We start from the raw sequence: 15034 nt of genomic DNA, 5'->3' as shown, positions 1-15034 counted from the left end.
TTTCTCACAGAAAATGAGTCTCTCGCCATGGGAACATGGCTTTTTTGAAAAAGCATATTCTCGTCGAGAAATCGTGTTTTAAACAATAAAAACGACTCCCGGTCTTATTTAGTTCACATTTTTACTTTTGGTAACCTAGCTCATATGTATAAAGCACTAAACGTTTTTATCGCGTTAAACACATTTTGTCGACAAGGAAAGCACAATTTCATCAAAAACAAACAAAACAAGAAAGATGAATCTATTCAACAAGTCTGCAACACGTCCTGAAGAGTTACATGATTTCACCCAATGTCAATGTGTAATTTCTCCAGTTCTGATCATTGTTTCGGTTGTTGGTAGCTTGGTCCAATGCCAAAACACAGTGAAATCTTTTTATGGCTTTAAACGCGTTTTCTCCTCGAGAGAAACATGATTTCACTAAAAACGTTATAATTTATACATGCCTGCTGTACATGTGTGCAAACACTCAGAGCCTTAAGATAGGGTTTTCACCAATGTGTTTTTTGGTGAGAAACCTTCTATTTCAAGGTTCTGTGCGTTTTCAGACAAGTACAATATGTATTTATAGTGTTTCTGATGAAATCCCTCCTTTTAATGCATCTTCTCACAGAAAACGAGTCTCTCGCCATGAGAACATGGCTTTTTTGAAAAAGCATATTCTCGTCGAGAAATCGTGTTTTACACAATAAAAACGACTCTCGGTCTTATTTAGTTCACATTTTTACTTTTGGTAACCTAGCCCATATGTATAAAGCACTAAACCTTTTTATCGCGTTAAACGCATTTTCTCGACAAGGAAAGCACAATTTCATCAAAAACAATCACAACAAGAAAGATGAATCTATTCAACAAGTCTGCAACACGTCCTGAAGAGTTACATGATTTCACCCAATGTCAATGTGTAATTTCTCCAGTTCTGATCATTGTTTAGGTTGTTGGCAGCTCGGTCCAATGCCAAAACACAGTGAAATCTTTTTATGGCTTTAAACGCGTTTTCTCCTCGAGAGAAACATGATTTCACTAAAAACGTTATAGTTTAAACATGCCTGCTGTACATGTGTGCAAACACTCAGAGCCTTAAGATAGGGTTTTCACCAATGTGTTTTTTGGTGAGAAACCTTCTATTTCAAGGTTCTGTGCGTTTTCAGACAAGTACAATATGTATTTATAGTGTTTCTGATGAAATCCCTCCTTTTAATGCATTTTCTCACAGAAAACGAGTCTCTCGCCATGAGAACATGGCTTTTTTGAAAAAGCGTATTCTCGTCGAGACATCGTGTTTTAACCAATAAAAACGACTCCCGGTCTTATTTAGTTCACATTTTTACTTTTGGTAACCTAGCTCATATGTATAAAGCACTAAACGTTTTTATCGCGTTAAACACATTTTGTCGACAAGGAAAGCACAATTTCATCAAAAACAAACAAAACAAGAAAGATGAATCTATTCAACAAGTCTGCAACACGTCCTGAAGAGTTACATGATTTCACCCAATGTCAATGTGTAATTTCTCCAGTTCTGATCATTGTTTAGGTTGTTGGTAGCTTGGTCCAATGCCAAAACACAGTGAAATCTTTTTATGGCTTTAAACGCGTTTTCTCCTCGAGAGAAACATGATTTCACTAAAAACGTTATAGTTTAAACATGCCTGCTGTACATGTGTGCAAACACTCAGAGCCTTAAGATAGGGTTTTCACCAATGTGTTTTTTGGTGAGAAACCTTCTATTTCAAGGTTCTGTGCGTTTTCAGACAAGTACAATATGTATTTACAGTGTTTCTGATGAAATCCCTCCTTTTAATGCATTTTCTCACAGAAAACGAGTCTCTCGCCATGAGAACATGGCTTTTTTGAAAAAGCATATTCTCGTCGAGAAATCGTGTTTTAAACAATAAAAACGACTCTCGGTCTTATTTAGTTCACATTTTTACTTTTGGTAGCCTAGCTCATATGTATAAAGCACTAAACGTTTTTATCGCTTTAAACGCATTTTCTCGACAAGGAAAGCACAATTTCATCAAAAACAAACAAAACAAGAAAAATGAATCTATTCAACAAGTCTGCAACACGTCCTTAAGAGTTACATGGTTTCACCCAATGTCAATGTGTAATTTCTCCAGTTCTGATCATTGTTTAGGTTGTTGGTAGCTTGGTCCAATGCCAAAACACAGTGAAATCTTTTTATGGCTTTAAACGCGTTTTCTCCTCGAGAGAAACATGATTTCACTAAAAACGTTATAGTTTAAACATGCCTGCTGTACATGTGTGCAAACACTCAGAGCCTTAAGATAGGGTTTTCACCAATGTGTTTTTTGGTGAGAAACCTTCTATTTCAAGGTTCTGTGCGTTTTCAGACAAGTACAATATGTATTTATAGTGTTTCTGATGAAATCCCTCCTTTTAATGCATTTTCTCACAGAAAATGAGTCTCTCGCCATGGGAACATGGCTTTTTTGAAAAAGCATATTCTCGTCGAGAAATCGTGTTTTAAACAATAAAAACGACTCCCGGTCTTATTTAGTTCACATTTTTACTTTTGGTAACCTAGCTCATATGTATAAAGCACTAAACGTTTTTATCGCGTTAAACACATTTTGTCGACAAGGAAAGCACAATTTCATCAAAAACAAACAAAACAAGAAAGATGAATCTATTCAACAAGTCTGCAACACGTCCTGAAGAGTTACATGATTTCACCCAATGTCAATGTGTAATTTCTCCAGTTCTGATCATTGTTTCGGTTGTTGGTAGCTTGGTCCAATGCCAAAACACAGTGAAATCTTTTTATGGCTTTAAACGCGTTTTCTCCTCGAGAGAAACATGATTTCACTAAAAACGTTATAGTTTATACATGCCTGCTGTACATGTGTGCAAACACTCAGAGCCTTAAGATAGGGTTTTCACCAATGTGTTTTTTGGTGAGAAACCTTCTATTTCAAGGTTCTGTGCGTTTTCAGACAAGTACAATATGTATTTATAGTGTTTCTGATGAAATCCCTCCTTTTAATGCATCTTCTCACAGAAAACGAGTCTCTCGCCATGAGAACATGGCTTTTTTGAAAAAGCATATTCTCGTCGAGAAATCGTGTTTTACACAATAAAAACGACTCTCGGTCTTATTTAGTTCACATTTTTACTTTTGGTAACCTAGCCCATATGTATAAAGCACTAAACCTTTTTATCGCGTTAAACGCATTTTCTCGACAAGGAAAGCACAATTTCATCAAAAACAAACACAACAAGAAAGATGAATCTATTCAACAAGTCTGCAACACGTCCTGAAGAGTTACATGATTTCACCCAATGTCAATGTGTAATTTCTCCAGTTCTGATCATTGTTTAGGTTGTTGGTAGCTCGGTCCAATGCCAAAACACAGTGAAATCTTTTTATGGCTTTAAACGCGTTTTCTCCTCGAGAGAAACATGATTTCACTAAAAACGTTATAGTTTAAACATGCCTGCTGTACATGTGTGCAAACACTCAGAGCCTTAAGATAGGGTTTTCACCAATGTGTTTTTTGGTGAGAAACCTTCTATTTCAAGGTTCTGTGCGTTTTCAGACAAGTACAATATGTATTTATAGTGTTTCTGATGAAATCCCTCCTTTTAATGCATTTTCTCACAGAAAACGAGTCTCTCGCCATGAGAACATGGCTTTTTTGAAAAAGCATATTCTCGTCGAGACATCGTGTTTTAACCAATAAAAACGACTCCCGGTCTTATTTAGTTCACATTTTTACTTTTGGTAACCTAGCTCATATGTATAAAGCACTAAACGTTTTTATCGCGTTAAACACATTTTGTCGACAAGGAAAGCACAATTTCATCAAAAACAAACAAAACAAGAAAGATGAATCTATTCAACAAGTCTGCAACACGTCCTGAAGAGTTACATGATTTCACCCAATGTCAATGTGTAATTTCTCCAGTTCTGATCATTGTTTAGGTTGTTGGTAGCTTGGTCCAATGCCAAAACACAGTGAAATCTTTTTATGGCTTTAAACGCGTTTTCTCCTCGAGAGAAACATGATTTCACTAAAAACGTTATAGTTTAAACATGCCTGCTGTACATGTGTGCAAACACTCAGAGCCTTAAGATAGGGTTTTCACCAATGTGTTTTTTGGTGAGAAACCTTCTATTTCAAGGTTCTGTGCGTTTTCAGACAAGTACAATATGTATTTATAGTGTTTCTGATGAAATCCCTCCTTTTAATGCATTTTCTCACAGAAAATGAGTCTCGCCATGGGAACATGGCTTTTTTGAAAAAGCATATTCTCGTCGAGACATCGTGTTTTAACCAATAAAAACGACTCCCGGTCTTATTTAGTTCACATTTTTACTTTTGGTAACCTAGCTCATATGTATAAAGCACTAAACGTTTTTATCGCGTTAAACACATTTTGTCGACAAGGAAAGCACAATTTCATCAAAAACAAACAAAACAAGAAAGATGAATCTATTCAACAAGTCTGCAACACGTCCTGAAGAGTTACATGATTTCACCCAATGTCAATGTGTAATTTCTCCAGTTCTGATCATTGTTTAGGTTGTTGGTAGCTTGGTCCAATGCCAAAACACAGTGAAATCTTTTTATGGCTTTAAACGCGTTTTCTCCTCGAGAGAAACATGATTTCACTAAAAACGTTATAGTTTAAACATGCCTGCTGTACATGTGTGCAAACACTCAGAGCCTTAAGATAGGGTTTTCACCAATGTGTTTTTTGGTGAGAAACCTTCTATTTCAAGGTTCTGTGCGTTTTCAGACAAGTACAATATGTATTTACAGTGTTTCTGATGAAATCCCTCCTTTTAATGCATTTTCTCACAGAAAACGAGTCTCTCGCCATGAGAACATGGCTTTTTTGAAAAAGCATATTCTCGTCGAGAAATCGTGTTTTAAACAATAAAAACGACTCTCGGTCTTATTTAGTTCACATTTTTACTTTTGGTAGCCTAGCTCATATGTATAAAGCACTAAACGTTTTTATCGCTTTAAACGCATTTTCTCGACAAGGAAAGCACAATTTCATCAAAAACAAACAAAACAAGAAAAATGAATCTATTCAACAAGTCTGCAACACGTCCTTAAGAGTTACATGGTTTCACCCAATGTCAATGTGTAATTTCTCCAGTTCTGATCATTGTTTAGGTTGTTGGTAGCTTGGTCCAATGCCAAAACACAGTGAAATATTTTTATGGCTTTAAACGCGTTTTCTCCTCGAGAGAAACATGATTTCACTAAAAACGTTATAGTTTAAACATGCCTGCTGTACATGTGTGCAAACACTCAGAGCCTTAAGATAGGGTTTTCACCAATGTGTTTTTTGGTGAGAAACCTTCTATTTCAAGGTTCTGTGCGTTTTCAGACAAGTACAATATGTATTTATAGTGTTTCTGATGAAATCCCTCCTTTTAATGCATTTTCTCACAGAAAATGAGTCTCTCGCCATGGGAACATGGCTTTTTTGAAAAAGCATATTCTCGTCGAGAAATCGTGTTTTAAACAATAAAAACGACTCCCGGTCTTATTTAGTTCACATTTTTACTTTTGGTAACCTAGCTCATATGTATAAAGCACTAAACGTTTTTATCGCGTTAAACACATTTTGTCGACAAGGAAAGCACAATTTCATCAAAACCAAACAAAACAAGAAAGATGAATCTATTCAACAAGTCTGCAACACGTCCTGAAGAGTTACATGATTTCACCCAATGTCAATGTGTAATTTCTCCAGTTCTGATCATTGTTTCGGTTGTTGGTAGCTTGGTCCAATGCCAAAACACAGTGAAATCTTTTTATGGCTTTAAACGCGTTTTCTCCTCGAGAGAAACATGATTTCACTAAAAACGTTATAGTTTATACATGCCTGCTGTACATGTGTGCAAACACTCAGAGCCTTAAGATAGGGTTTTCACCAATGTGTTTTTTGGTGAGAAACCTTCTATTTCAAGGTTCTGTGCGTTTTCAGACAAGTACAATATGTATTTATAGTGTTTCTGATGAAATCCCTCCTTTTAATGCATCTTCTCACAGAAAACGAGTCTCTCGCCATGAGAACATGGCTTTTTTGAAAAAGCATATTCTCGTCGAGAAATCGTGTTTTACACAATAAAAACGACTCTCGGTCTTATTTAGTTCACATTTTTACTTTTGGTAACCTAGCCCATATGTATAAAGCACTAAACCTTTTTATCGCGTTAAACGCATTTTCTCGACAAGGAAAGCACAATTTCATCAAAAACAAACACAACAAGAAAGATGAATCTATTCAACAAGTCTGCAACACGTCCTGAAGAGTTACATGATTTCACCCAATGTCAATGTGTAATTTCTCCAGTTCTGATCATTGTTTAGGTTGTTGGTAGCTCGGTCCAATGCCAAAACACAGTTAAATCTTTTTATGGCTTTAAACGCGTTTTCTCCTCGAGAGAAACATGATTTCACTAAAAACGTTATAGTTTAAACATGCCTGCTGTACATGTGTGCAAACACTCAGAGCCTTAAGATAGGGTTTTCACCAATGTGTTTTTTGGTGAGAAACCTTCTATTTCAAGGTTCTGTGCGTTTTCAGACAAGTACAATATGTATTTATAGTGTTTCTGATGAAATCCCTCCTTTTAATGCATTTTCTCACAGAAAACGAGTCTCTCGCCATGAGAACATGGCTTTTTTGAAAAAGCATATTCTCGTCGAGACATCGTGTTTTAACCAATAAAAACGACTCCCGGTCTTATTTAGTTCACATTTTTACTTTTGGTAACCTAGCTCATATGTATAAAGCACTAAACGTTTTTATCGCGTTAAACACATTTTGTCGACAAGGAAAGCACAATTTCATCAAAAACAAACAAAACAAGAAAGATGAATCTATTCAACAAGTCTGCAACACGTCCTGAAGAGTTACATGATTTCACCCAATGTCAATGTGTAATTTCTCCAGTTCTGATCATTGTTTAGGTTGTTGGTAGCTTGGTCCAATGCCAAAACACAGTGAAATCTTTTTATGGCTTTAAACGCGTTTTCTCCTCGAGAGAAACATGATTTCACTAAAAACGTTATAGTTTAAACATGCCTGCTGTACATGTGTGCAAACACTCAGAGCCTTAAGATAGGGTTTTCACCAATGTGTTTTTTGGTGAGAAACCTTCTATTTCAAGGTTCTGTGCGTTTTCAGACAAGTACAATATGTATTTATAGTGTTTCTGATGAAATCCCTCCTTTTAATGCATTTTCTCACAGAAAATGAGTCTCTCGCCATGGGAACATGGCTTTTTTGAAAAAGCATATTCTCGTCGAGAAATCGTGTTTTAAACAATAAAAACGACTCCCGGTCTTATTTAGTTCACATTTTTACTTTTGGTAACCTAGCTCATATGTATAAAGCACTAAACGTTTTTATCGCGTTAAACGCATTTTCTCGACAAGGAAAGCACAATTTCATCAAAAACAAACACAACAAGAAAGATGAATCTATTCAACAAGTCTGCAACACGTCCTGAAGAGTTACATGATTTCACCCAATGTCAATGTGTAATTTCTCCAGTTCTGATCATTGTTTAGGTTGTTGGTAGCTTGGTCCAATGCCAAAACACAGTGAAATCTTTTTATGGCTTTAAACGCGTTTTCTCCTCGAGAGAAACATGATTTCACTAAAAACGTTATAGTTTAAACATGCCTGCTGTACATGTGTGCAAACACTCAGAGCCTTAAGATAGGGTTTTCACCAATGTGTTTTTTGGTGAGAAACCTTCTATTTCAAGGTTCTGTGCGTTTTCAGACAAGTACAATATGTATTTATAGTGTTTCTGATGAAATCCCTCCTTTTAATGCATTTTCTCACAGAAAACGAGTCTCTCGCCATGAGAACATGGCTTTTTTGAAAAAGCATATTCTCGTCGAGACATCGTGTTTTAACCAATAAAAACGACTCCCGGTCTTATTTAGTTCACATTTTTACTTTTGGTAACCTAGCTCATATGTATAAAGCACTAAACGTTTTTATCGCGTTAAACACATTTTGTCGACAAGGAAAGCACAATTTCATCAAAAACAAACAAAACAAGAAAGATGAATCTATTCAACAAGTCTGCAACACGTCCTGAAGAGTTACATGATTTCACCCAATGTCAATGTGTAATTTCTCCAGTTCTGATCATTGTTTAGGTTGTTGGTAGCTTGGTCCAATGCCAAAACACAGTGAAATCTTTTTATGGCTTTAAACGCGTTTTCTCCTCGAGAGAAACATGATTTCACTAAAAACGTTATAGTTTAAACATGCCTGCTGTACATGTGTGCAAACACTCAGAGCCTTAAGATAGGGTTTTCACCAATGTGTTTTTTGGTGAGAAACCTTCTATTTCAAGGTTCTGTGCGTTTTCAGACAAGTACAATATGTATTTATAGTGTTTCTGATGAAATCCCTCCTTTTAATGCATTTTCTCACAGAAAATGAGTCTCGCCATGGGAACATGGCTTTTTTGAAAAAGCATATTCTCGTCGAGACATCGTGTTTTAACCAATAAAAACGACTCCCGGTCTTATTTAGTTCACATTTTTACTTTTGGTAACCTAGCTCATATGTATAAAGCACTAAACGTTTTTATCGCGTTAAACACATTTTGTCGACAAGGAAAGCACAATTTCATCAAAAACAAACAAAACAAGAAAGATGAATCTATTCAACAAGTCTGCAACACGTCCTGAAGAGTTACATGATTTCACCCAATGTCAATGTGTAATTTCTCCAGTTCTGATCATTGTTTAGGTTGTTGGTAGCTTGGTCCAATGCCAAAACACAGTGAAATCTTTTTATGGCTTTAAACGCGTTTTCTCCTCGAGAGAAACATGATTTCACTAAAAACGTTATAGTTTAAACATGCCTGCTGTACATGTGTGCAAACACTCAGAGCCTTAAGATAGGGTTTTCACCAATGTGTTTTTTGGTGAGAAACCTTCTATTTCAAGGTTCTGTGCGTTTTCAGACAAGTACAATATGTATTTACAGTGTTTCTGATGAAATCCCTCCTTTTAATGCATTTTCTCACAGAAAACGAGTCTCTCGCCATGAGAACATGGCTTTTTTGAAAAAGCATATTCTCGTCGAGAAATCGTGTTTTAAACAATAAAAACGACTCTCGGTCTTATTTAGTTCACATTTTTACTTTTGGTAGCCTAGCTCATATGTATAAAGCACTAAACGTTTTTATCGCTTTAAACGCATTTTCTCGACAAGGAAAGCACAATTTCATCAAAAACAAACAAAACAAGAAAAATGAATCTATTCAACAAGTCTGCAACACGTCCTTAAGAGTTACATGGTTTCACCCAATGTCAATGTGTAATTTCTCCAGTTCTGATCATTGTTTAGGTTGTTGGTAGCTTGGTCCAATGCCAAAACACAGTGAAATATTTTTATGGCTTTAAACGCGTTTTCTCCTCGAGAGAAACATGATTTCACTAAAAACGTTATAGTTTAAACATGCCTGCTGTACATGTGTGCAAACACTCAGAGCCTTAAGATAGGGTTTTCACCAATGTGTATTTTGGTGAGAAACCTTCTATTTCAAGGTTCTGTGCGTTTTCAGACAAGTACAATATGTATTTATAGTGTTTCTGATGAAATCCCTCCTTTTAATGCATTTTCTCACAGAAAATGAGTCTCTCGCCATGGGAACATGGCTTTTTTGAAAAAGCATATTCTCGTCGAGAAATCGTGTTTTAAACAATAAAAACGACTCCCGGTCTTATTTAGTTCACATTTTTACTTTTGGTAACCTAGCTCATATGTATAAAGCACTAAACGTTTTTATCGCGTTAAACACATTTTGTCGACAAGGAAAGCACAATTTCATCAAAACCAAACAAAACAAGAAAGATGAATCTATTCAACAAGTCTGCAACACGTCCTGAAGAGTTACATGATTTCACCCAATGTCAATGTGTAATTTCTCCAGTTCTGATCATTGTTTCGGTTGTTGGTAGCTTGGTCCAATGCCAAAACACAGTGAAATCTTTTTATGGCTTTAAACGCGTTTTCTCCTCGAGAGAAACATGATTTCACTAAAAACGTTATAGTTTATACATGCCTGCTGTACATGTGTGCAAACACTCAGAGCCTTAAGATAGGGTTTTCACCAATGTGTTTTTTGGTGAGAAACCTTCTATTTCAAGGTTCTGTGCGTTTTCAGACAAGTACAATATGTATTTATAGTGTTTCTGATGAAATCCCTCCTTTTAATGCATCTTCTCACAGAAAACGAGTCTCTCGCCATGAGAACATGGCTTTTTTGAAAAAGCATATTCTCGTCGAGAAATCGTGTTTTACACAATAAAAACGACTCTCGGTCTTATTTAGTTCACATTTTTACTTTTGGTAACCTAGCCCATATGTATAAAGCACTAAACCTTTTTATCGCGTTAAACGCATTTTCTCGACAAGGAAAGCACAATTTCATCAAAAACAAACACAACAAGAAAGATGAATCTATTCAACAAGTCTGCAACACGTCCTGAAGAGTTACATGATTTCACCCAATGTCAATGTGTAATTTCTCCAGTTCTGATCATTGTTTAGGTTGTTGGTAGCTCGGTCCAATGCCAAAACACAGTTAAATCTTTTTATGGCTTTAAACGCGTTTTCTCCTCGAGAGAAACATGATTTCACTAAAAACGTTATAGTTTAAACATGCCTGCTGTACATGTGTGCAAACACTCAGAGCCTTAAGATAGGGTTTTCACCAATGTGTTTTTTGGTGAGAAACCTTCTATTTCAAGGTTCTGTGCGTTTTCAGACAAGTACAATATGTATTTATAGTGTTTCTGATGAAATCCCTCCTTTTAATGCATTTTCTCACAGAAAACGAGTCTCTCGCCATGAGAACATGGCTTTTTTGAAAAAGCATATTCTCGTCGAGACATCGTGTTTTAACCAATAAAAACGACTCCCGGTCTTATTTAGTTCACATTTTTACTTTTGGTAACCTAGCTCATATGTATAAAGCACTAAACGTTTTTATCGCGTTAAACACATTTTGTCGACAAGGAAAGCACAATTTCATCAAAAACAAACAAAACAAGAAAGATGAATCTATTCAACAAGTCTGCAACACGTCCTGAAGAGTTACATGATTTCACCCAATGTCAATGTGTAATTTCTCCAGTTCTGATCATTGTTTAGGTTGTTGGTAGCTTGGTCCAATGCCAAAACACAGTGAAATCTTTTTATGGCTTTAAACGCGTTTTCTCCTCGAGAGAAACATGATTTCACTAAAAACGTTATAGTTTAAACATGCCTGCTGTACATGTGTGCAAACACTCAGAGCCTTAAGATAGGGTTTTCACCAATGTGTTTTTTGGTGAGAAACCTTCTATTTCAAGGTTCTGTGCGTTTTCAGACAAGTACAATATGTATTTATAGTGTTTCTGATGAAATCCCTCCTTTTAATGCATTTTCTCACAGAAAATGAGTCTCTCGCCATGGGAACATGGCTTTTTTGAAAAAGCATATTCTCGTCGAGAAATCGTGTTTTAAACAATAAAAACGACTCCCGGTCTTATTTAGTTCACATTTTTACTTTTGGTAACCTAGCTCATATGTATAAAGCACTAAACGTTTTTATCGCGTTAAACGCATTTTCTCGACAAGGAAAGCACAATTTCATCAAAAACAAACACAACAAGAAAGATGAATCTATTCAACAAGTCTGCAACACGTCCTGAAGAGTTACATGATTTCACCCAATGTCAATGTGTAATTTCTCCAGTTCTGATCATTGTTTAGGTTGTTGGTAGCTTGGTCCAATGCCAAAACACAGTGAAATCTTTTTATGGCTTTAAACGCGTTTTCTCCTCGAGAGAAACATGATTTCACTAAAAACGTTATAGTTTAAACATGCCTGCTGTACATGTGTGCAAACACTCAGAGCCTTAAGATAGGGTTTTCACCAATGTGTTTTTTGGTGAGAAACCTTCTATTTCAAGGTTCTGTGCGTTTTCAGACAAGTACAATATGTATTTATAGTGTTTCTGATGAAATCCCTCCTTTTAATGCATTTTCTCACAGAAAACGAGTCTCTCGCCATGAGAACATGGCTTTTTTGAAAAAGCATATTCTCGTCGAGAAATCGTGTTTTAAACAATAAAAACGACTCCCGGTCTTATTTAGTTCACATTTTTACTTTTGGTAACCTAGCTCATATGTATAAAGCACTAAACGTTTTTATCGCGTTAAACGCCTTTTCTCGACAAGAAAAGCACAATTTCATCAAAAACAAACAAAACAAGAAAAATGAATCTATTCAACAAGTCTGCAACACGTCCTGAAGAGTTACATGATTTCACCCAATGTCAATGTGTAATTTCTCCAGTTCTGATCATTGTTTCGGTTGTTGGTAGCTTGGTCCAATGCCAAAACACAGTGAAATCTTTTTATGGCTTTAAACGCGTTTTCTCCTCGAGAGAAACATGATTTCACTAAAAACGTTATAGTTTAAACATGCCTGCTGTACATGTGTGCAAACACTCAGAGCCTTAAGATAGGGTTTTCACCAATGTGTTTTTTGGTGAGAAACCTTCTATTTCAAGGTTCTGTGCGTTTTCAGACAAGTACAATATGTATTTACAGTGTTTCTGATGAAATCCCTCCTTTTAATGCATTTTCTCACAGAAAACGAGTCTCTCGCCATGAGAACATGGCTTTTTTGAAAAAGCATATTCTCGTCGAGAAATCGTGTTTTAAACAATAAAAACGACTCTCGGTCTTATTTAGTTCACATTTTTACTTTTGGTAACCTAGCTCATATGTATAAAGCACTAAACGTTTTTATCGCTTTAAACGCATTTTCTCGACAAGGAAAGCACAATTTCATCAAAAACAAACAAAACAAGAAAAATGAATCTATTCAACAAGTCTGCAACACGTCCTTAAGAGTTACATGGTTTCACCCAATGTCAATGTGTAATTTCTCCAGTTCTGATCATTGTTTAGGTTGTTGGTAGCTTGGTCCAATGCCAAAACACAGTGAAATCTTTTTATGGCTTTAAACGCGTTTTCTCCTCGAGAGAAACATGATTTCACTAAAAACGTTATAGTTTAAACATGCCTGCTGTACATGTGTGCAAACACTCAGAGCCTTAAGATAGGGTTTTCACCAATGTGTTTTTTGGTGAGAAACCTTCTATTTCAAGGTTCTGTGCGTTTTCAGACAAGTACAATATGTATTTATAGTGTTTCTGATGAAATCCCTCCTTTTAATGCATTTTCTCACAGAAAATGAGTCTCTCGCCATGGGAACATGGCTTTTTTGAAAAAGCATATTCTCGTCGAGAAATCGTGTTTTAAACAATAAAAACGACTCCCGGTCTTATTTAGTTCACATTTTTACTTTTGGTAACCTAGCTCATATGTATAAAGCACTAAACGTTTTTATCGCGTTAAACACATTTTGTCGACAAGGAAAGCACAATTTCATCAAAAACAAACAAAACAAGAAAGATGAATCTATTCAACAAGTCTGCAACACGTCCTGAAGAGTTACATGATTTCACCCAATGTCAATGTGTAATTTCTCCAGTTCTGATCATTGTTTCGGTTGTTGGTAGCTTGGTCCAATGCCAAAACACAGTGAAATCTTTTTATGGCTTTAAACGCGTTTTCTCCTCGAGAGAAACATGATTTCACTAAAAACGTTATAGTTTATACATGCCTGCTGTACATGTGTGCAAACACTCAGAGCCTTAAGATAGGGTTTTCACCAATGTGTTTTTTGGTGAGAAACCTTCTATTTCAAGGTTCTGTGCGTTTTCAGACAAGTACAATATGTATTTATAGTGTTTCTGATGAAATCCCTCCTTTTAATGCATCTTCTCACAGAAAACGAGTCTCTCGCCATGAGAACATGGCTTTTTTGAAAAAGCATATTCTCGTCGAGAAATCGTGTTTTACACAATAAAAACGACTCTCGGTCTTATTTAGTTCACATTTTTACTTTTGGTAACCTAGCCCATATGTATAAAGCACTAAACCTTTTTATCGCGTTAAACGCATTTTCTCGACAAGGAAAGCACAATTTCATCAAAAACAATCACAACAAGAAAGATGAATCTATTCAACAAGTCTGCAACACGTCCTGAAGAGTTACATGATTTCACCCAATGTCAATGTGTAATTTCTCCAGTTCTGATCATTGTTTAGGTTGTTGGCAGCTCGGTCCAATGCCAAAACACAGTGAAATCTTTTTATGGCTTTAAACGCGTTTTCTCCTCGAGAGAAACATGATTTCACTAAAAACGTTATAGTTTAAACATGCCTGCTGTACATGTGTGCAAACACTCAGAGCCTTAAGATAGGGTTTTCACCAATGTGTTTTTTGGTGAGAAACCTTCTATTTCAAGGTTCTGTGCGTTTTCAGACAAGTACAATATGTATTTATAGTGTTTCTGATGAAATCCCTCCTTTTAATGCATTTTCTCACAGAAAACGAGTCTCTCGCCATGAGAACATGGCTTTTTTGAAAAAGCATATTCTCGTCGAGACATCGTGTTTTAACCAATAAAAACGACTCCCGGTCTTATTTAGTTCACATTTTTACTTTTGGTAACCTAGCTCATATGTATAAAGCACTAAACGTTTTTATCGCGTTAAACACATTTTGTCGACAAGGAAAGCACAATTTCATCAAAAACAAACAAAACAAGAAAGATGAATCTATTCAACAAGTCTGCAACACGTCCTGAAGAGTTACATGATTTCACCCAATGTCAATGTGTAATTTCTCCAGTTCTGATCATTGTTTAGGTTGTTGGTAGCTTGGTCCAATGCCAAAACACAGTGAAATCTTTTTATGGCTTTAAACGCGTTTTCTCCTCGAGAGAAATATGATTTCACTAAAAACGTTATAGTTTAAACATGCCTGCTGTACATGTGTGCAAACACTCAGAGCCTTAAGATAGGGTTTTCACCAATGTGTTTTTTGGTGAGAAACCTTCTATTTCAAGGTTCTGTGCGTTTTCAGACAAGTACAATATGTATT

Source organism: Lampris incognitus, chromosome 6 (assembly GCF_029633865.1).
Source record: "Lampris incognitus isolate fLamInc1 chromosome 6, fLamInc1.hap2, whole genome shotgun sequence".
In the NCBI taxonomy this organism is placed as follows: Eukaryota; Metazoa; Chordata; class Actinopteri; order Lampriformes; family Lampridae; genus Lampris; species Lampris incognitus.
The sequence above is the reverse complement of the archived record's forward strand: the minus strand, read 5'-3'. Positions refer to the sequence as shown.